Source organism: Sorex fumeus, unplaced genomic scaffold (assembly GCF_029834395.1).
Source record: "Sorex fumeus unplaced genomic scaffold, SorFum_2.1 ptg000030l, whole genome shotgun sequence".
Taxonomy (NCBI): domain Eukaryota; kingdom Metazoa; phylum Chordata; class Mammalia; order Eulipotyphla; family Soricidae; genus Sorex; species Sorex fumeus.
In genome coordinates, this window is record NW_026606087.1 from 11,214,080 (window position 1) to 11,238,503 (window position 24,424).

The 24,424-nt window shown below is 39.2% G+C and overlaps 1 pseudogene; it reads left to right on the plus strand.

The window, feature by feature from the left end:
• The window catches only part of LOC130025399 (dnaJ homolog subfamily A member 2-like), an 83,745-nt pseudogene extending 59,784 nt beyond the window's left edge, over nucleotides 1-23,961 (plus strand).
• Nucleotides 23,962-24,424: the final 463 nt, after the last annotated feature.

A 24,424-nucleotide genomic window follows, 5' to 3' on the forward strand; every position in this document is an offset into this window, starting at 1 on the left:
GTAAACCTCATTATGTGTCCAGCCCATCTAATTTTTGATGCCTTGGCAAATGAGACAGCGTCCCTGATTCTTGAGCGTTGATGGAGATCAGAACTCCGGATCCTATCTCTCATTTGAGTGAATCGTGATATTCCAAGCATAGCTCTTTCGATTTCTCTTTGAGAGACCCAAATAGCATTCTCATCCTGTTTTCGTAGGGCTCAGGTCTCTGAGGCATATGATAATGCAGGAAGAACATTGGAAAAATGGATCTCATTCACCTGACCCTGAATACGGCAGAGCCAAGAAGGATGTGGAAGGAGAGGCTGATAAAATCCCAAGGCAGAAATAGGCTGCCAAAACGAAGACAGACAAAAATGATTGTCTGTACTTTTAATGCACATACGCTGGCATCTGATGCATCTATTGAGGAGCTGATGGTACAAGCGCAAAAGATCAATTATGACATCATTGGTCTGATCGAAATGGGAAGACATCAATCATATCACGCCGATTTCGACACTGACGAACTGTTCCTTGGAACATATGACAAAAGAGGCATCGGTGGTGTCGGTATCCTTGTCAACACAAACTTACCATGAGCATTGATTCATTTGAATGCCTAACAACCCGAATAGGATGATTACACTTGAATAGATGTGGCTCACTGCCGGCAGTTTCTATCTTTGTTGTCTATGCACCAACATCCAATTATGGTGAAAGAGAAATTGAGAAGTCCTACATGGAGCTGGAGAAGTTCTATAAAGAAGATCACACCTTCTTCAAGATCATTGTCGGTGATTTTAATGCCAAGATAGGACCAAGAAGATCAGCCGATGAACTCCTCATTGGGACCCATGGCCTAGAATGGAACGAACAGGGTGAGAGACTGTCTGAGTTCCTCATGTCAACCAAGACCTTCCGTGGTAACTCACAGTTCCGAAAGGCTGAATCTAAATGTAGGACATGGGAGTCTCCCGGTGGACGATTCCACAATGAAATAGACCACATCATATTCAATTGGCGGTTTTGCCTAACCTATGTTGCTGTTGTCCCAAAATTCCAAACGGGATCGGACCACCGTCTCCTTTGTGCAAAATTCTATCTCACAGAACGGGGAGAAAAGAATGCAAAGTTTAAGAAAAGAACTCCCAGAATGACCACCAACTGGGAGCTCTTGGGCTCTGTTGCGGCAACATGGGAAGATGCCGTCATTGACAACATTGATGAGGAATACGATCGAATGATTCAGCACCTCCATGATTGTGCGAGGAATGCCAAGAGAGAGATAACCACAAAAAACCGCCTTTCTTCGAACACTCTTGAACTTATTTGCCAACGTGTCTTGGCACATGCCTTAGGCAACCGCAAGCGAACATCCGAGCTGGCAAAACAATTCAGAGAAGCCATCAAGGATGACCTCAAAGACAGGAGAGCAGCAGTGCTTGTAGATGCGGCAGAAGCCAGGAAAAGCATTCGTAATGCCCGCCTGTCCTTCACCAACTACAAAACCAAGATGACTGCCCTCCGACATCATGATGGATCTATCACATTTTCCAGAAGGGCAATGGAGAAGATTATTCATGATTTCTACTCAGATCTCTTTAATAGCCACATCCACTTGCCCACATACCACATTCCGCATGATGGATATGTCGTTCCCAATGTTCTCCCTTCTGAAGTCCAACATGCCATCTCGTCGGTGAAGAAACAAAGAGCAACTGGCCCAGACAATATCAGACCTGAACACCTGAGGAACTTACCATCAGTACTCATCAATACATTGGCTTGGCTCTTCACACGCTACCTGTCTGAATGCAAGGTTCCATCCCAATGGAAAACCAGCTGGACTGTACTACTATACAAGAAGAGAGACATCCACGACATTGGCAACTATCGCCCAATCTGCTATTGCTGTCATCTACAAACTGTTCACTCGAGTCATCCTGAATAGGATTAGCAGAACACTAGATGAAGGACAACCATGTGAACAAGCTGGATTCCGAAAAGGATTCAGTACCATCGACCATATCCACACGATTACTAAGCTCATTGAGGTTTCTCAGGAGCTCAAGATGCCGCTCTGTCTAACGTTCATTGATTTATAAAAGGCCTTTGATTCTGTTGAGACGGAAGCGGTCATAGAAGTCCTAGCCAATCAGGGCATACAAACTCAATACATCAGGATACTTTGTGAGCTCTATTACGGATTCACTACCAGGATCTCACCATTATACAAAGAAGTAATCATCCATGTCAAGAGAGGGTTTCGGCATGGTGATACCATTTCACCAAAACTCTTCAGTGCCACCCTCGAGAAAGAACATCATGCGACAACTGGAATGGGAAAGAATGGGAGTGAAGATAGATGGTCAGCAACTACACCACCTCCACTTTGCTGATGACATCGTTCTAATAACACCAAACATCAGCCAAGCGGCACAAATGCTGACCGACTTCGACCGTGAGTGTGGAAAGGTCAGACTACAGCTGAATCTTACGAAGACAATGTTTATGAGAAACAGCCTCGTTCCTGATGCTCCATTCGTTCTCAATGGAACGACCATCTCCGAATGCAACAGTTATATATACCTAGGTCGAGAAATCAACATGATGAATGACCTGGCACCTGAGTTGCGCAGGAGGAAGAGAGCGGCTTGGAATGCCTTCAAGAGTGTTGAAGAAGTAACTAAGAGGACAAAGAACCTCCAGCTATAAGCACATCTCTTTGATTCCTCTTTGATTCTTCCTGCATTAACATATGCCTCAGAGACCTGAGCCCTACGAAAACAGGATGAGAACACTATTCGGGTCTCTCAAAGAGGAATCGAAAGAACTATGCTTGGAATATCACGATTCACTCAAATGAGAGATAGGATCCAGAGTTCTGATCTCCATCAACGCTCAAGAATCAGGGATGCTGTCTCATTTGCCAAGGCATCAAAAATTAGATGGGCTGGACACATAATGAAGTTTACAGATAACCGCTGGACTAGAGCCATTACTGACTGGATTCCATGGGACGTAAAAAGATCGCGTGGACGCCCACCTACAAGATGGTCAGACTTCTTCGTCAAGACTCTGAATGATCGGTTTGAGGCTCTGCATGTTCCTAGAACGAACAGATTCCACTGGGCTATGCTAGCACGCAACAGGGATGAATGGAGACGTTACTGGCACCCGCTCGAGTAAGTCGATGGATAACGGGGGATCAAGTGATCAAGTGATACAGAAATATCAGATACATATCATCTGATATTTCCAATTTCAATCTACCAACACTCATTTATTTTTTTCACCCTTCCAATAAAGTATTCTTTCCCCAGCAGTGAGAATCCTGGCCCCATTATTCTATCTAGATATAGAGGTTCCCAAACTTTTTTATCCTATCAGCCCCCTTTCAGAAAAAAAAATCATTCAGTACTCATCTGGAGCACTCACCTGGAAATCTATTTTCTTTAAGCAAACACACAATGTGCTCCTTGATTGCACCAGGGCTACTATTATTACTACAAGCATCCCAAGGCCTCAAGTGTGGGTTATTCTCTACTTTGGGAAACACTATTTTAGATATATTTGCTTATTTGGTAATTACCCCTGTTTACAATGTTTCCTCTACTTCGGTTTAGGATTCAATACTAAACCATCTCTTTAGCTTAGCTATTCAGGTCCCAAAGGAGTAGATACTTCTACAATGAAGCTTTAAAAGAATAATTGTAACATTGTAAATAAATGAGGTCCTAGAACTACTTGTTAGCTAAATAATTTTTTCCCATTTCAGGGGCTGTTTCTGATAAGGGGTTAATATTCAAGATTGAGCCACTGGTAGATCTTTACAAGAAAAAACATCCAACCAATCAAAAATTGGGTGGAAGGGAATAAACAGAAACTTCCTCAGAAAAGAAATACAAATGATCAAAAGACATGTGAAAAAGTGCTCTTCATCGCTAGTCATCAAGGAGATGCAAATTAAAACAACAATGAGATATCACCTTACACCACAGAGACTGGCACACATTAAAAATAACAAGGACAACCAGTGCTGGCACAGATGCAAGGAGAAAGGGACTCTCTGTTGGCAGAAATGCCAACTAGTCCAGCCTGTTTGGAAAACAATATGGGCATTCCTCAAAAACTAGAAATTAAGTTCTATTTGACCCAGCAATACCACTTCTGGGAATATACCCTGGGAGTCCAAAAACAGCAGAAAAGTCATTTGCACGATTATGTTCATTGCAGCACTGTTTACAATAGCCAGAATTTGGAAACAACCCAAGTGCCTGAGAACAGATGACTAGATAAATAGACTATGGTACACCTACACAATTAAATACTATGCCATTATTAGGAAAAATGAAGTCGTTAAATTCATATGTCAATAGATGGACATAGGATCATGCTGAGTGAAATGAGTCAGAAGAGAGGGACAGATATAGAATGACTGAACTCAATTGTGGGATATTAAGAAACATAGTATGCGAGCAATACCAAGGGGCTGGAGCAATAGCACAGCGGTATGGCGTTTGCCTTGCACGCAGCCAACATAGCTGACCCGAGTTAGATTCCTCCGCCCCTCTCGGAGAGCCTGGCAAGTTACCGAGAGTATCTCGCCCGCACGGCAGAGCCTGGCAAGCTACCCGTGATGTATTCGATATGCCAAACACAGTAACAACAAAGTCTCCAATGGAGACGTTACTGGGCGCGCTCAAGCAAATTGATGAACAATGGGAGGACAGTGGCAGTGACAGTGACCCAAGGACAGTTGAAACAAGGGTCAGGAGAAATGGTCCAAATTGCCACAACTGGTGGTAGGGGAAGGAAAGCTAGGATAGACAAGGGACCACTATGCCATGATAGTTGGAAGTGATCACTATGGACAAGAGTTGAGTGCTGAAAGTAGGTAAAGGAACAGACATGATAACCTTTCAATTTCTGTATTGCAAAACATAATGCCTAAAAGGGGAGAGAGAGAAAAAGAGAGAGAAGGAGAAGGAGAAGGAGAAGGAGGAGGAGGAGGAGGAGGAGGAGGAGGAGGAGGAGGAGGAGGAGGAGAAGAAGAAGAAGAAGAAGAAGAAGAAGAAGAAGAAGAAGAAGAAGAAGAAGAAGAAGAAGAAGAAGAAGAAGAAGAAAGAAAGAAAGAAAGAAAGAAAGAAAGAAAGAAAGAAGAACAAGAACAAGAAGAACAAGAACAAGAAGAACAAGAACAATAACAAGAAGAACAGTGTCTGCGGGAGGGAAACTGGGGACATAGGTGGTAGGAAATGTACACTGGTGAAAGGATGGGTGATGGAACATTGTGTGACTGAAATCCAATCATTAACAACTTTGTAACTGTTTATCTCATGGTGATTCTCTCTCTCTGTGTATATATATATATATATATATATATATATATATATATAACTCAAAATGCAATGCAAAACAATTTTAGAATGAGTCATAATCTAAGACTATATATATATACATATATATATATACAATATATATTTACAAGTACTGGAGCACTGTCCTCCCATTGTTCATCGATTTGCTCGAGCGGGCACCAGTAACGTCTCCATTGTGAGACTTGTTGTTACTCTTTTTGGCATATCGAATACATCACGGGGAGTTTGCCAGACTCTGCCTTGCAGGTGGGATACTCTCAGGAGGTTGCCGGCCTCTCCGAGAGGGGTGGAGGAATCGAATCTGGGTTGGCTGTGTGCAAAGCAAACGCCCTACCCACTGTGCTAATGCTCCAGCCCTATACACATATATAATGGAAAAAATGGTCAGAAAAGAGTTTATGTGTAAAGTGATCACTGATGCAACCCTAGAAATTATGGCACGGAGATAATTCAGTGGGTAAGATACTTGCCTTGTAACAGCCAAATCTTTTTCAATCCCCAGCACCACACACAGTCCATTACATAACTTCAGGATTGATTTCTGAGCACAGAGTCCAAGTACAGCTGGGTGTGCCCTCCTCTCCCCTCCTTTTCAAAAAAGGTAAAAAAAGAAAGAAAGAAATTATAGCTGAGAGGAGAGGAAAGGGATGCACATGTCTGGAGATATCAATAGATTTTTTTCTAGTTAGAAAATTGTAAGAAAACTACATCTGCAGTGATAGTTCCAGTAAGATAGAAAGTCATAAAGGTGTATTTTTACATGCTCTGTAAAGAAGTTTAAAAACCAATGGGACAGGGAAACTATTGTCTAGTTTTAACATGGAGAACTAAGATATCCTTAACATTTTCGAAATGTCACCCTGTCTGCAGTGTTGAGATTACAATTTAAATAAGGCTACATTGAAGATGGGAGGCAGTTAAGATACTAGCAAATGCTCCAGGGAAGAAATCATAAAGGTGGGAATGAAAAACGTTCAAGAAATCAAAATCAGTATTTCACCAGTGATTAAAGGTGAAGTATAGAAAAAGAACGGGAGAGACCCTATGATTCAAGCACGGGAGACTGAATTCATGGTAGTGACATTTGTTGAGAATAGTGGGAAGAAATATTTTAGAGGAAAGATGATGAATTCAGTCTAAGGTATGTTGAGTCTGAATCAACTATTAGATATTCAGAAAGACACTGAACAGTAGGTCTAGTGTTCTGAAGACTGAACAAGATTGAAATCTCTAAGACACACCAGGGTATTGATCAAAGTGGAACATACAATAGATTGTACAAACTACAGATATTGGCCTGATCAAAACAAAAAAGAGGACAGTGACAGAACCTGGAAACAAAAATATCTAAAAAGTTCTCAGAAGAGCACCTTGTAAACGGTCCTTTGTAAAAAAGTCTTTCAAAGGAATGATTTGAGAATAAGTCTCAGAAGCAAGTATGACCAAAAGCCAAACTGACGAGAATGATTTCCTGATTTAAATTATTTCTGGACAAACCCCCAAAATGTAGTTTGCCAAACTAAAATAACTGAAGCCAAAAAAGTAAATTAAAATATACAAAAGATTACAATTAAAACCAATACCAGAATTTGTAAGAATCACCAATAAATTTTGTTTATAAGAACCTTCCAGAGTTATTTCATACCACTGGGGCTCAGAGTCAGGGTGCAAGATAATATTTTATTCACAATGAGCTCAACTTCTCAGGAACTTTTCTATTATCTCTGCTCTCATAAATATGAACTTTTCTTTCTGTTTTTCTTTTGTGGATCACACCTGGATGTGTTCAGGACTTACTCCTGGCCCTGATCCTAGGGATCACTCTTGGCCATGCTGGGAATTGAACCTGGGTCAGCCACAAGCAAAGAAAGCACCTTATCCACTCTACTATCTCTCTATCCCCATCTTACAAAAGAGTTTTGTGTTCATATATAATAATATATGTATCTCCATACATAATAATATATGTATCTCCAACTCATCCATTAGTTTGCTCTTTTCTACCAAATACCTGCAGGTTTCTCTCCTCATCACATATGGTACCTTTCATTTCCCCTTCTCAAAGTTTAATATGCATTCAAGTCATTTGGAATCTTGTTTAAAATGAAGGTTCTAACTATGGATACAGTTTGAAGTGCTGCATTTCTAATAAGCCCACAAGTGATATGTTTTAACAAATCTGAGGAAGATACTTTAAGTAGCAATAGTTTTGAGTATTGTGTATGTAACACCCTTGTCTACATGCTTTCCCTCAATCTCTGTACCAGCCCCCCCAATCCCGTATTTTCAATTGCTATTTATGTAAACCTCACTATATTATGCCTTCTTTACCTCTGATCGGCTATGTATCCAGAATTTTTATGCTAGAATTCCATAGAGTCACTATTTTCCTTGAGAGAGGTCCCCAGATTTCCTGTGGACGGCTGGAGAGACAAAAAATAATATCAATAATAAAAATTAAATTAAAAGTTCAGAAATTGCCAGTTTTAATACACAAATTCTTAGTAAGATTGGAGTTCCTACTAAAGAAGTCTGTGATTTGCTCTAATTATTCCTTAAAAGCATGCAGCTTATTATAATAAAACATATGCTTTTGGCCTTATTCTGTCTTATTACTCTAGAAAAAAATGGAAGATGATTTGAAGGAATTGACACTTTCTTTTTATGTAGTTCTAAAAATATGCTAGGATAGCATAATGTAAAAGCAACCAAAAAAATGTCCTATCATCAAATCCTGTCTGAGGCCTATGGGACCTGACACATCACTTCCAGAACAATGCAAGCACCGATTAGGTGATGTTTCTGAAAAAATTTAAATTACAATCATTTGATCAGTTAACTATGTACTCTATGGTGATATGGTGACATTTCTTTCATTTCATCTACAGTGTGAAGAGTTAGAGGTAAGCAATCAATCAACACAGTAGAATTTTGCAACATGGATTCTAGAATATATCACTCTAATTTTCCATAAGCCCAGGAGGTCTACAAAACACTAATTCTGACTTTCTTAATTTATATAAATTATAGTATAGGGACTCAGAAATAGTAATAAGATTTAGGTAGATTATTATGTGTAATACAGTTAAACTTATCTTCTGTTTTCAGAATTAGCAATTTTCAAGAATATCTACCTTGTCCGTGATTCTGGCATTCCGCAAATATCTGTCAAATTATAATTTTTGATTCATATCTAATAATATGAAAGTAAAACTGACTGGAAGATGAGTATATGTGAGTGAAATTTAGCATTGCCTGACTTACAGGTGTGAGGCTGTGAGTTTGGTTCCCAATACTGCTCTAAACACTGAGTGTGATCCTGGTAACACTGCCATTTGTGATCCCCAAGGCCACAACAACAAAATGTGTGACCCCTTGTGCACATAACCAAATGTATATAAGCACTGCTTCTAAGGGGAGTCACTTCAGAGAGAACTACAACTAAAATGTGCAAGTACTGAAGACAAGTGTTTCAACACACAACAAAAGAGAAAGTGGAGGGAAAGAAAATTGGAGGTTAACTTTTCATAAAGATTTCAAATAAGGAAACAAACTATCATCTGGAAGTTATTTGCAACATCTAAAACTGGGAATATATATATTTATATGCATATAATAAAAATTTATATATGCAAGTTATTAAAAAACAGGTGCTAGAGAGGTTTCAGAGTGATAGTACAATGACTAGGGTGCTTGCCTTGCACACGACTGACACTGGTTCAATATCTGTATCCAATATTGTCCCCTGAACCCATCAGGAGTGATTCATGAATGCTAAATCAGGATGAGTAACTGTGACCTCAAAACAACAACTAAAACCCCATAGAGAGAATATTTGCTCAAGTTGTATCTTATTTCTGTGTTAGTATGTAAAGGATTTTAACTTCCACAATGTTCATTAAAAAGTCAGTACTCCTGGAAACAGGCCATTTGAAGATTTTTTTATTCAGTCCTTATATAGTTTTAAACATTTTTCTACTTCAAGTTCTATATTACTGCAACTAATCATAGAACGATAGTACATAACTCATAAACATTAAAACACATAAATTCATATTAAAAAACTGCATTGACACTCCAAAAACAATACTACATCATTACTATGTAGAACTTATTTAAAGTTGCTTCTACATTATCAGTTTAAAGGAGAATATACAAACTTATAGAATCCCATCAGTACTTGTTAATAATAAAGAACCACTCATTTTAAAAACAAATAAACTGAATTCCTACTGCTTATAGCATACTACAAATAAAGTAAAACTATGTTTTTTAAAAAAAAGCCCACAGCAAATACCAGGCATCATCTTATATATTAGAAGCATATCTACTAACTAACAATGGCAAAATTATGTCACTTGTCACTTGTCATCCCATTGTTCATCGATTTACTTGAGTGGGAACCAGTAACAGCTCCATTCACCCCTGTCGCATGATAGTGTAGCACAATGGCATATTGGGGGGATCTTTCAGCATCAGGGGAATGAGACCCATTATTGTTACTGTTTTTGGCAAAATTATATGTATTGTCATTATGGTAGCTGCTAGTTAAAATGAGTCCCATACCCATTCTAGTAAAGAAACAAAGAATAAAAACACACAAAATTTGGTGGGGAAAAAATAGGTCATTTGTACATTGTTTTTGTATTCTCATATATATAAATGGAAAACTGAAAAACTACTGGAAATTTGAGTGCTGAGTAAGTTGGACTTATATATAAAAGAAGTCCACAAAGATTTGCACAGGTAGGTCCCTCTGTGGGTCCCTGTCCTGCCCCAAGCTCCTGATCGCCTGCCACCTGGATAGCTCCCTGAGTTCCACCCCGCACATCTACTCAGCCCCTGCCATTTCTCCAGGTCTGTGGAGTAGCATCAGGACCGGCTGGGGGTGTGGCCTCCACTGTAGGGGCGTGGCCTCCTCAAAAGTGGGCGTGGCCTTCTGTGAGGCCAGCAATGACTCACTCAGCCACAATTATATTTCCCACTCCCAGCACTCTCTACTCACATCCCAACTTTTATCACCTAATTCTGGGGGGAAGTCCTGGCGGCCTCAAACACAATACGACAACAATCCACCAGCCTACTCCAATTCAAACAAAAGACCACTGTACACAAGAAGCTATACAAGCCCAATATAAAAGGGCACTTCCTCTATCCCTTCACTAGATGCCTATCATAAGCCACAGAATAATGTCTAAAAGGAAGGACACATTTTAGAAGGGGAGAAGGGTGACCGCCATCGGCCAACCCTATTCAGAATCCTTTCCCGCAATAAGAGGGAACAGTCCTAGTGAATATGAAGGTTTTACCTCTATATAACCACAATGGCATGAGAAAACAGTGGAAATCTCCACTACAAGGAGAGGATGAAGAAAAAAGTCCCGAACCCTCAACAGTGGTTACCTACAAATATGATCTGTCCAATAAAGAATTCCAGATGAAATGCTGTGGATGTTCAAGGAACTCAAAGAATCAAAGGAGTAGACATCCAGAAAATTAAAGGAGGAAATGAAAGAAACAGTGGAACGGATAGTCGAGAAAATACAGGAAGAAATGAGAGCAGAAATTAAGAACCCTACAAAAAGAAGCGTCACAAATAAAGGATTCGGTAGATGAAATTAAAAACTCAGTGGGTGCCCTTAGCAGTAGAATGTCTATAGCTGAAGACAAAAGTAGTGATCTTGAAGATGAGCAACAGAAATCATATAGGCAACAACAAACAATGTGAAAATATCAAAATAGCTCTAAGACGAATCAGAGAACTAGGTGATGAATCCAAGAGGAACAACATTATAATCATCGAAGTACCAGAAGGACAGAGAGGCAACTCCAATGAAAAAGCCACTGTTAAAGAAACCATTGCTGAATTGTTTCCAGAGTTAGAGAATGCAGGCATCCAGATCCAAGGAACCAGAAGGGTGCCAGCTGAAAGAGACCCTAATAAAAAACACTCCAAGGCATATCATAGTCAGAATGATGAATGCTGTGGGTAAAGACACAATACTGCAAGCAGCAAGGTCAAAGAAGGAAATCACCACATACAAAGTAGCATCCCTTAGACTTACTGCTGACTTATCAGAGGAAACCCTCCAAGCCTGAAGACAGTGATGCTACCAAGAGTATCTCGCCCGCACAGCAGAGCCTGGCAAGCTCCCCGTGACGTATTGGATATGACAGACACAGTAAGAACAAAGTCTCCAATGGAGACGTTACTGGGCCCACTCGAGCAAATGATGGAATAATCGAAAAAAATCAATAAAATGAATGCCTCACCAAGAATACTTTATCCAGCTAAACTCTCACTCAAACTTGATGGAACGATACACCATTTTATTGATAAACAACAACTCAGAAACTTCATAGACTCAAAACCAAACCTAAAAGAAGGACTAAAAAGGCTCCTGTAATTCAAGAAGGAAAACACCCATAAACACAACAAGCCCTAAAGAAAGATGGCACAAAACCCCATGACAATAATCTCTCTCAATGTCAATGGTTTAAATGCACCAATCAAGAGACACAGAGTGGCAAAATAAATCGAGAAACTGAAACCAACATTCTGCTGCCTACAAGAAAGATGAGTAGCTTGTGTCTTCATTCTCATTTGTTGATGAGTGAACAGTCAGAGCAAACACAGACTCAAAGTTAAGGAATAGAAAACAATCCTGCAAGCAAACAACTCCCTTAAAGGAGCTGGGGTGGCCATACTAGTATCCTACAACATAGATTTCAGGTTGAAAAAGATTAGAAGGGACAGCGAAGGCCATTTTCGATTTATCAGGGGATATGTACAACAGGAAGAAATCACACTCTTAAATGTATATGCAACTAATGAGGGACCAGCTAAATACTTAAAACAACTGCGAACAGATTTTAAGGAGGACATTGTCGGCAAAACAATACTAGTCGGAGACTTCTACATCGCCTTATCACCATAGGATAGATCAACAAGAACAAAACCAGCAAGGAAACACTGGCTTTGAAGGAAGAAATAGAAGAGAGAGGGTTAACAGACCTATACAGGGCTTTACACACCAAAAAGAAGGAATACACATTCTTTTCCAGTGCGCACAAAACATTTTCTAAAATAGACCACGTGCTGGGTCACAAAACAAACCTCAATAGAATCAGGAATATAGAAATTGTATCAACTCTCTTTCAGACCATGATGCACTGAAGATAGAAACAAATCACACACAGACGAGGATAACAAAATCGAACATCTAGAAATTAAAAAACTCTTTGTTGAACAATGAGTGGGTCAGGAAGGAATTCAAGGAAGAAATCAAAAGATATCTGGAAACAAATGAGAATGAAGACACAAGCTACCAGAACCTATGGGATGCAGCTAAAGCCACGTTAAGAGGAACATTTATAGCTTTGCAAGCATTACTCAGGAAGAAAGAAAGGGCCTACATAGGCAACTTGACTTCACAGCACAAGTCTTAGAAAAAAGACAAACAAAAGGAAACCAAACCCGGTCAAAGGAAAGAAATAATAAAACTTAGAGCAGAAATTAACGACATTGAAACCCAAAAAACAATCCGAAAGTTCAATGAAACCAAGAGGTAGTTCTTTGAGAAAATAAACAAGATTGAATAAATAAATAAAATAAAATAAAATAAAATAGAAATACTCACAAAGAAAGAGAGAGAAACTGTAATAAACCAAAGCAGAAATGAAAAAGGGAATATTACAACAGAAACCAATGAAATTCAAAAGAACATCAGAGAACTACTTTGAGAGTCTGTATGCCATGAAACAATAGAACCTAGAAGAAATGGATAAATTCCTGGATCCCTGCAATCTCTCAAGACTGAGCCAAGAAGACTAGGAATACATGAATATACCCATTCATATCAAGGAAATCAAAACCATAATCAAAAGTCTTCCCTAAAACAAAAGTCGAGGCTCAGATGGATTAACTGGCAAATTCTTCCAAACATTTAAAGAAGACCTACCTGTTGGCAGTTCTCCTCAAACTTTTCCAGGAAATTGAAAAAACAGGAACTCTCCCAGTTTCTATGAGGCACATATCTCCCTAATACCAAATGCAAACAAAAACATCAATAACTAAAAAAATTACAGGCCAATATCTCTGATGAACATGGATGCGAAGATCCTCAACAAAATATTAGCAAATAGAATCCAACAACTCATCAAAAAGATCATGCACCACAACCAAGTGGGATTCATCCCGGAGATCCAAGGATGGTTTAACATTTGGAAATCAATCAACATAATTCATCATATCAACAAAAGTAAAGATAAAAACCATATGATCATATTAATAGATGCAGAGAAAGCATTTGACAAGATCCAATACCCATTTATGTTGAAAATTCTCACCAAAATAGTCTTAGAAGGAACTTTCCTCAAGATAAAGCCATCTATGACAAACCTGTGGCAAGTATTATCCTCAGTGGGGAAAAACTAAGAGCCTTTCCTCTAAGATCAGGGACAAGACAAGGATGCCCACTATCACCACTTCTGTTCAGTAAAGTACTGGAAGTACTTGTACTTGCAATAGCGATTAAGCAAAAAAAAGACATTAAAGGCATCCAGATAGGAAAGGAAGAAATCAATTTCTCACTATTTGCAGATAGGACTGTCTTAAGAAGCTTCTTTACCTCAAAAGATACAGTGACCAGAATACAAAGACAATCTACAGAATGGGAAAGGATATTCACCCAATACTCATCTGCTAAGGGGTTGATATCAAGGATATACAAAGCACTGGTTGAACTCCACAAGAAGAAAACATCAAACCCCATCAAAAAATGGGGTGATAAAATGAACCAAAACTTTGTCGAAGAAGAAATCTGAATGGCTAAAAGGCACGTGAGAAAATGCTCTACATCACTAATCATCAGGGAGATGCAGATCAAAACAACAATGAGATATCATCTCATACCACAGAGACTGGCCCACATCCAAAAGAACAAAAGCAACTGGTGCTGGCGCGGATGTGGCGAGAAAGGGACTCTCCTTCACTACTGGTGGGAATGCTAACTGGTTCGGCCCTTTTGGAAAACAGTATGGACGATTCTCAAAAAATCAGAATTTGAGCTCCCATTTGACCCAGCAATACCATTCCTGGGAATATATCCCAGAGAGGCAAAAAAGTATAGTCGAAATGACATCTGCACTTGTATGTTCTTTGCTGCACTCTTCACAGTAGCCAGAATCTGGAAAAAATCTGAGAGCCCGAGAACAGATGACTGGTTAAAGAAACTTTGGTACATCTACACAATGGAATACTATGCAGTTGTTAGAAATGATGAAGTCATGAAATTTGCAAACAAGTGGTTCTACATGGAAAGTATCATGCTGAGTGAAATGAGTCTGAAAGAGAGGAACAGACATAGAAAGACTGCACCCATATGGGGAATATAAAGTAACAGAATAGGAGACTAACACCCAAGAATAGTTGAGATACGTACCAGGAGGTCTGCTCCACGGCTTGGAAGCCGTCAGCACATGCTGGGGAAAAGGTAACTCAGATAGAGAAGGGAACACCAACTAAAGGGTGTTTGGATGTGAGATGGGCGCTGAAAGTTGACTATAGAGCAAACACGATAGCCAATCAATACCTCTATTGCAAACCACAACACCCTAAAGGAGAGAGCAAAAGGTGCTACAAAGGTGGTTCAGGGTGGGGGGGTGGGGAGGTGGGAGGGCTCATTGGTGTTCATTGGTGGTGGAGAATGGGCACTGGTGGAGGGATGGGTACTTGATCATTGTATAACTGAAACCCAAGCATGACAGTTTGTAAGTCTACAACTGTATGTCATGGTGTTTCAATAATAATAATAATAATAATAATAATAATAATAGAATTCCACAAAGATAATGATTTCTGTCCTTAGTAATAATGATCAGAAAGGAAAGTGTGAGAAGGTAAACATTCATTGCAGGAAACAAATTTATTAGACAATTAAAATAAAACTTAAAATTGGACACAGAAAATGACTCAATTTCACCTACCCATATGAAAGAAATGCCACTGCAATCTTGGAAGGGGAATAATTAAGAATATCAATTCATTCAAATTTTTCTATAATCTTAAAATAATCTGTTAAAATATAGAACTTGACAAGAATTTGTCATTTCATCACTCAAGAGAAAGGCCACAAGATTTGAGAGATAAGAAAATTTAGACAAATTTGGTTATGCAGAGAAGTCATTGATAGCCAGAGAAAACTTACAGACCAAAACACATTTTTAGACTTCTTTAAGTGACCATATTTATTTTTTTATGTAGGAGTACTGCTATTTATTCAGCCACTTATTAGCTGATTGAATTGTGTATGAACTCCACTTTACTCTTTTTTTTTCGTTTTTTATAATTTTATTTATTGAATCAGCGAGAGAGCAATTACAAAGCTTTCGGGTCTAAGTCTCAGTCATACAATGAAACACCCGTACCTTCACCAGTGCCCATTCTCCACCACCAAAAACCCCAGTATGCCCCCATCCCACACCCTCCCCCTATCTGTGGGGCAGATGATTTCCACATTACTCTCTCTCTACTTTGATCACATTCAATATTTCAACACCAGACCCACCATTATTATTTTAGATTTTACCCCAACACTCAGATCTGCTGAAAAGACAACAGTAGACAATTTGTATTCTATTGCTGGTTATGAATAACATATGATGTTGCATGGCTGCAGTAGGGCCATGTGATTTTAAAATTCCGAAATTTTAACACTTAAATCTGGAGGGATTTCTGCCAAAACCTGCTGGGTTCCGAGATTTGCTCCTGAGTCTCTGGGATCATGGCCAATAAGCAGCTTGATCAGGAGCCAGAAAGGCAATTCGTGGATGATGACTGGGGTCTCATTGGGGTGGGGAGGAAAGGACCAGCTCCACCCCCATCCCATGAGGTCCTGCATGTCTTGTCACTGCGGGCCCAAACCTGACTGTCCAATGGCCTCTGGAAGATTACGGCCACCGAGCCGCCAGGGGGAAGCAGGTGGAGGGACAACACCCTTTCCCCCCTGGGGTGGCCTGGCAACAGTAACCTACTGCGTGGTCTGGACGCATTTCTGCCCAAAGCCGCTGGGTTTCGAGATTTGTTTCTGAGTCTCTGGGATCATGGCTATTAAGTAACTTGATCAGGAGCCAGAGAGGCCGCTTGTGGGCGATGACTTGGGGTCTCTTTGAGTCGGGAAGGACAGGACCAGCTCCACCTCCATCCCATGAGGCCCAACAAGTTTCGTCACTGCGGGCCCAAGCCTGACTGTCCAGTGACCTCTGGAGAATGGCGGCCACTGAGCCATCAAGGGGATGCAGGCAGTGGGACAGCACCCTTTCCCTCCTGGGGTGGCCTGGTGGCAGTAAACTACCACGGAGTCCAGACACATTTCTGGCAAAAGCCACTGGATTTCGAGATTTGTTTCTGAGTCTCTGGGATCATGGCCATTAAGCAGGTTGATCAGGAGCCAGAGAGGCCGTTCGTGGGCAATGACTTGAGATCTTGTTGGGGTAAGTGACCGTATTTAAATGTTGATGGAAAATGTCATAAACTGGGAGAAGATAAAATTTTTTAAAAGTTGAACAGTTTCTTGAACATCTGAAGGGCATTATACACTCACAATAAAGTTAAAATGAATTGAAATTTTCTACACAGATTAACACTCTTTTAATTCTAGCTGAGGGTGGCATAGCAAACATAGTTATTAACTCTAACTCACATTCATCTCCTAATTCTTATAGAAAGCACCAGATGAATATAATGAAGGGGAAAATATCAGTAAAAATGACTAGAGCATTTTATTTTACATGTCAGTAAAATATATTCTCATATAGAGGGGATATGTTGAAAGGTATAATGACTATAAACAGGAAAAGGTGATGTCAAATTGTAATTTTCAGTTAAAGTCAATAAAACCTCTGTGGGAATAAATAAAAAGTAATGCCATAGTAATTCCTAGTTAATCAAAGTTAGTTCCCAGTTGTTTTCACTGTGCCTTTATTTGATACTGAGAAGAAAGCAGACAGCAGTATTTCTGGGAAAGGAGGCCTTTTTAAAATCCTAGTGAAATCTAAAGGGAAATTAGTTTGTTCAAAGAAAGAATCCAGTTCCATAGTATAGATTAATATTGAATTACGGTGGGGGTCTTACTGTATTGATATGTTAAAAAAGGCAATCTGGTCAAGTATCAAAGGGAAAAATGACAAGATAATTTGGAGGAAAATAGGGCCACAACTGGCAACTTTCCATCTCAGTGCTGGTGGGGGGGGGAGGGAGATGTTGCTTTTGCACTAGGGATCCAATCTGGGTCATCTCTCTCCACTCCTGGCTTAAGGGCTATTTGAACCAATCCATTCTTTGGAAAAATTTTTTAAAAAACACAAATTATAAAGACATATGTATTCCATAAAAAGAAATATTAAATATATCAAATATCACCTAAAATAGTAAAAAAAATAATTAGGCAAGATGCAAGTGAAGAATTGTTTAATGTGGTAATATACACCAAATTCTCTGAAGTTTAACTAATTCCTAAGAACTTCTTTGGCTTAAAAATAGAAGAAAAAAACAGAGTACACCTATGTAAGAATTATAAAGAGGATAACTTGTCTACATAAAGCTGGGACACCGAAGAGCTATAGTTTCAGAAATGGTAAGACAGATATAAACTGCCATGCTTTTCTCACATATGAGGAAAAATATTCTTATTGAGCTGATACCATCAAATTTATTGGAAAATGGATATATGAAGAGATAAAGAATTGGAGACAAATGCAAAATAGGAACATCCACAAACATTTTTTGTTGACCAGCTTAAACACCTGTCAAGGCCACCAAATGGGAAAAGCATCTTTGTATGATTCAGTATGATTAAGTACTCTAGATCCAAAGATACAGGATATTGAGAGTGGCATTGGTCCAAAGTGGACATAATGTGGTATTTACAATTGAAAATTATGACAAATTATCATATGCTCATACAATGAAGTACTAGACAGTAATGGAAGTTAACAACTACCTCATTCAAAGCGAGAACAAATTTTTCCAATGAACTGTTGACCTAAAAATGTCCCTAAAGAAAACATATAGTACAATTTTATTCATGTAAAATTATAAGATATTAGACTATAGCTAGATTATCAAAATATAAAGAAAAATCAAAACTATGACTATACAAAAGTCAAAAATAGTTATCTACCAAAGAAGAGAAGATACATTTGTGGAGAGACAATGTGTGTTGGTTTGCGTTAATTAGTGATTGTGTGTTCACTTAACAAGTTTTCCTAGCTACACAAAAAGCTTTACAGATAATTTTACCTGTATTTTTGCAATAAACACTAAAATGGAAACCAGAACGATGATAAAAATAAGAGGAGGAGGAAGATGGCAGGGAAGGTAGAAGAAAATGAATAAAGATGAAGGCAGATGGTTCTCAAGCTTGACTTGTTGCCATAAACATGGAAATCTAAGCTTTGAGCACCTAGACTATGTTTTTACTTTGGCTACTCGTATCTCCATACTACTCAAGCACTGCTAAAATACCGAAGAAGCAGGAATCCTTGCTAACGGCTTCTATGAAGCAAATACTACTCAGAACAGAAAAAGACATTACTAAAAAGAAAATTTCAGAAAACTTTCAAACCAATTTCTCTGATGCACATTAATATTGATAGGAAAATCCTAAACAAAATCCTAGAGACTAAATTACATATCATAATCAAGAATTTAAAAACTGGAAGGTACCCCATTACCTATCTTGGCACCATACTATAAAGCAATAGTGACCAAAAGAGCATGGTACTGGAATACGTAGACTTTTTGACCAACAGATTATAATAGGAGTACCCAAAGATAAATTCCCAGATCTATGGTGAACTAATTTTGACAAAGAAGCTAAATACATAAAGTGGAGTAAAGATAGTCTCTTCAACAAATGGTACTGGGAAAACTGCATATGTGAAAATAAAAAACTGCATCCCTATATTTCATCATATACAAAAGTCAATTAAAAGTTGATACATAGCCACCCCCAGCGCCATCTTAAAGCACACAGCAGCAAAGAAATCTGGCTAGCGGGTTCCACAACTCCCGGAGAATTCTCTGGGCCCCATACTGAGCCTATATCACCGGGAGGTCCCAGATGGGGTAAATGCTATCTCCCCGCCTTCTCCAGATGGAATCCCAGTGACCATGAGCTTCTACAAGCATGGCTCTGGTATGCGGGTACCAGGACTATTCTCCTGAACTGCTCTGCTGCGTTCCTGATATGCAAAGTGATCAACAGAAGGTAAATGAACTAGCGTTTGTCCCTGAAAGACAGACTTGAATGGTGGTGGGAAAATCTGAGCAAAACATAATGCCCAACCAAAATGCATCTGGACTGTGCATTTAACTATGGTTCTATGCTGCCCTTGGAGGGAAAAGATGTCTGTCCCTCCGCCTGCCCCCCCTTGCGGCAGCGGCATGGTGGCCTCCATCTTTAGAGCCTAATGAACATCCAGGTAGGTATGAGACTGCATTGAGGAGGCACGGGGGGCCTCGTGGGATGCAGGGATGGAATCGACCCTGCTCCCCACTATGACAATGCCCCGGGTTGCCACCCACAAACGCCTCCTCTGGCTCCTGAACGACCATGATCCCAGAGGCACACAAACCAATCTCAGAACTCAGGGGCTTTTGGCAGTAATCCCTCTAGGCTTATTACTAAAATATCAGAAATCCAAATTCACGTGGCCTCTATTCTGGCCACACGACATCATATGCTCTTCATAATCAGCAACAGAAAACAAATTATTTAATGATGTCTTTTTGGCAGGTCTGAATGTTGGGGAAAATTCCAAATAATAATGTTGGGTCTTTTGTCATAATATTGAATGTGATCAACGTAGAGAGAGAAAGTGGAAATCTGCCACACAGGTGGGGGGGGTGGGAGGGGGGATATACTGGGGTTCTTGGTGGTGGAAAATTTGCACTAGTGAAGGGATGGGTGTTTGATCATTGTATGATCTACTGAGACTTAAACTGAAAGGCTTTGTGACTGTTCTCACGGTGATCAATTAAAAAAAAGTGGATACATATATCACGTCTACACCACTGTTGTGGTTGAGGCCCCTGATCCCGACCCCTGTTATCTCCCATCTATTGCTTCTGTCTCCCCTCTTGTTTTCTTTCCTTCCCTGTTTTCATTTATATAAATAGCGTCAAGGATAATCTAGGTATCCCTCCTTTAATATCTTGCATTGCTTTCCCTATTATTCTGTATACCACAAATAAGTTATATCATCCGGTATTCATCATTCCCACTTTACTTAACATATCCTCCAGTTCCATGTAATTTGCAGCAAATTGCATGATTTCATCATTTCTTGCAGTTATATAGTATTCTATTGTGTATATATACCATACTTTCACTATCCGCTCATCTGTTACTGGGCACTGTATTGATTCCATATCCTAGCTAACGTGCTGAGTGCTGCAATGAATAATAGTGTGCATATATTTTTTTGAATGAATGTTTTTGTGTCTTCGGTGTATATACCAAGAAGTGGAATTGCTGGATCATATGGCAACTATATTCTTATTTTTCTGAGAAACCTTATTACTGTTTACCACATAAGTTGAACTTATTCACTGCTAGTGAGAAGAATATATATATATGCTACATATAAACATATTTATATATATAACATATTTATGCACGTCTACTACAGATCTAACAAAACTATAAGCATGAAATACAAGATAAACAACCGAACTTAAAAATATGCCTCTAAAGGGGATAAGCTTGTAGGATTGAACTTTGGGGCATTGGTTAAGGGAAGTTGGCACTGGTGGTGGGATTGGTGTTAGGACACTGTATGCTGAAACTAAAAAAAATTAATGATAAAAATAAATACATGTATAGTTACAAAATATTTTCTTTCAAGCTCATTCTATCAACTTTTTCTATTTTTTCTATTTACTTTTTAAACTTAATTGCTAAAAATAAAGACACAAACACACTAATCTAGGTCTACACAGGATTATCATGATTTGTATGACTGTATTCCACCTCCCCAATTCACCCAATTATTGTAGGCAATAATTTGCATTGCGTCATCATCTCCTATGATAACAATGTCTTCTGTTGACTACATCATTAATAACCTGAATGAAAATCTTCTGGAGAAGATATCACTCTTTTCAGAAAGTTGTTTCTTCTTTTCATCATAGTTTAACTTCTAAATAAAAAATAATCACCATACACATTCCTCTTGATTTATAGAACACTTTCAGTGTTGGGGCTCATAGTTTAATTTTTTTAAAGAAACCTGCAGAGACGATGTTTCTAACAAACCCTTTATTATAAATTTCCTTTGGGGCTCTTCTTTTCTTCTCCCACAGGCTCCCATTTTAATTTTTTTTTATTGAGATGCTGTGGTTTACAATATTGTTAATGGTTTAGTGTATACATCATTTCAGAAGCACCATTTTGATATTGGGATAATTACCAGGATTGCTTACAGCAAGAAAAATCTTGAAAGGTATGTTATTCTCCAAATGTTATTTCCCCATTTTGCTGGCATAGCAATTCAGAAGGGCATTTTGGAAAAGGAGCTGGGTCGTCTATATCTTCTGATGAGAAGTGCACTGGCATTTTGTGTTATTCACATACTTTAGCGGGTTCTCATTGTTCCAGGCAACACAGGGTCTTAGTTTGTAGCCTGCAACACTGCCTCCCCAGGAAGATGGTTATCCTGTCCTTGAAAACCAGGCATCAGCTTGTTCCCTTTTTGAATAAAGCCAGACATCAGTGCTAGAATAGAAAGATTTCATCTATATTTGGAAAGTAATTTTCTACTACAATCATCTCATATAGTGTCTTCATATTTTTCAGCTGCCTTTACATTACCATTTACAGATTCAACCCTCACACTTACATTATGTAATAAAAAAAAATGTTTCCACAATCCCTGTACGGCAATCACCTATACGCAGCAGCAAATTCAACATTGTAGTTGGAATCATCTTTTCTTCAAACTGGATAAAAATGCTTGTTTTGGTGTGAGTGTTACGATACTTTAAAAGATACCGTCTGTGTCTTGCCTTCATTTATTAGATTATTACGCAATTATTAGGTTTTCTCCTTAGTAGGTAAGCCCTTTCCAGCTGTGACAGTCTTGCTGCATACAATGCTTCCAACCACTTTGCTCTTATTCTTTAATATTGCAGTTCCACAACTGAATGAAACATATCTGACTGTGAGCATCACTGTCTGGCCGCTGCAGCCGCCTCAGCCCCCACCACCGCGGGCCGGCTCCGCGGTCCATCAGCTCCGCCGCCTTCCTGCCCTCCAGTGCTGCCAGGCCAGCTGCCAAGATGAACGTGGCCAATACGAAGCTGCACGACATTCTGGGCGTCCCTCCTGGCGCCAGCGAAAACAAGCTGAAGAAGGCTTACAGAAAGTTAGCCCAGGAATACCATCCTGATAAGAATCCAAATGCTGGAGACAAATTTAAAGAAATAAGCTTTGCAGATGAAGTACTATCAAATCCAGAAAATCGGGAGTTATATGGCAGATATGGAGAACAAGGTCTTCGGGAAAACAGTGGCGGAGGAGGTGGAATGAATGACATTTTATCTCACAGTTTTGGTGGGGGATTATTTGGCTTCATGGGCAATCAAAGTAGAAATCGGAACAGCAGAAGAAGAGAAGACATGATGTAGCCACTCAAAGTATCTTTAGAAGATCTGTATAATGGCAAGACAACCAAACTACAACTTAGCAAGAATGCACTCTGTAGTGCATGCAATGGCCAAGGCGGAAAGTCTGGAGCTGTGCAGCAGTGTAGTGCTTGTGGGGGTGGAGGTGTAAGCATCATGATCAGATAGCTGGGTCCAGGAATGATAAAACAGATGCAGTCTGTGTATTCTGACTGTAATGGAGAAGGACAAGTAATTAATGAAAAAGACCATTGTAAAAAAATGTGAAGGGAAGAAGGTGATTAAAGAAGTCAGATTCTTTAAGTTCATGTAGACAAGGGCATGAAACATGGACAGAGAATTACATTTACTGGGGAGGCAGACTAGGCCCCAGGAGTGGAACCAGGAGACATTGTTCTTTTGCTTCAGGAAAAAGAGCATGAGGTGTTCCAGAGAGATTGGAATGATTTGCACATGACATATAAGACAGGACTTGTTGAAGCACTGTGTGGGTTTTAGTTCACATTTAAACACCTTGATGGACGTTAAATTGTGGTAAAATATCCACCTGGCAAAATAATTGAACCAGGATGTGTTCATGTAGTTGGAGCTGAAGGTATGCCACAGTACCATAATCCTTCTGAAAAAGGTGATCTTTACATAAAATTCAATGGGCAGTTTCCTGAAAACAACTGGATCAACCCAGACAAACTTTCTGAACTAGAAGATCTTCTGCAATCTAGACCAGAAGTTCCAAACAAAATTGGAGAAAGAGAGGAGGTAGAGCTTCAGGAATTTGATAGCATTAGGGGCTCAGGAGATGGTCAGAGGCGTGAAGCATATAATGATAGCTCTGATGAAGAAAGCAGCAGTCACCATGGACCAGGAGTACAGTGTGTCCATCAGTAAACTCTGAAAATTGCACAGGTGGATTTTCTTGATTCGTTTTCAGTGACCCAGCTGGAGTGTCCAGTCAATTCAGATGAACTGATGGACATCTGTTGGTCTATGTGTAATTTTTAAAATTGGTATAGTATCTACAGAGTGTATAATTTAAACTAACCTCAAAGCTTTGCCGTTTTCATTTTGACTATTCTGTAGCAGAATAAAGCACTTGAAACAAGACTCCCTTTCACATTTGGTTATATATAGGTTGCAGTCCTGATATCTGTTGATTTTTTTTTCAGTTTTGAGTAGATTTTGTGTTTCATATTTTAATTTCAAATCCCACATTGTAAAGTCTGTGTAAAATTTGTCCTGAAGCTTTGTGTTTGGCTGCACTTGCATAAGCTTCTACAAATAGAATAAAGAATTTCATAACCTGTAAAAAAAAATAAAAAATCATCATCACTGACTTTTCATTATTGCAGTGTGACTCACTTTTCATTTCATTTCC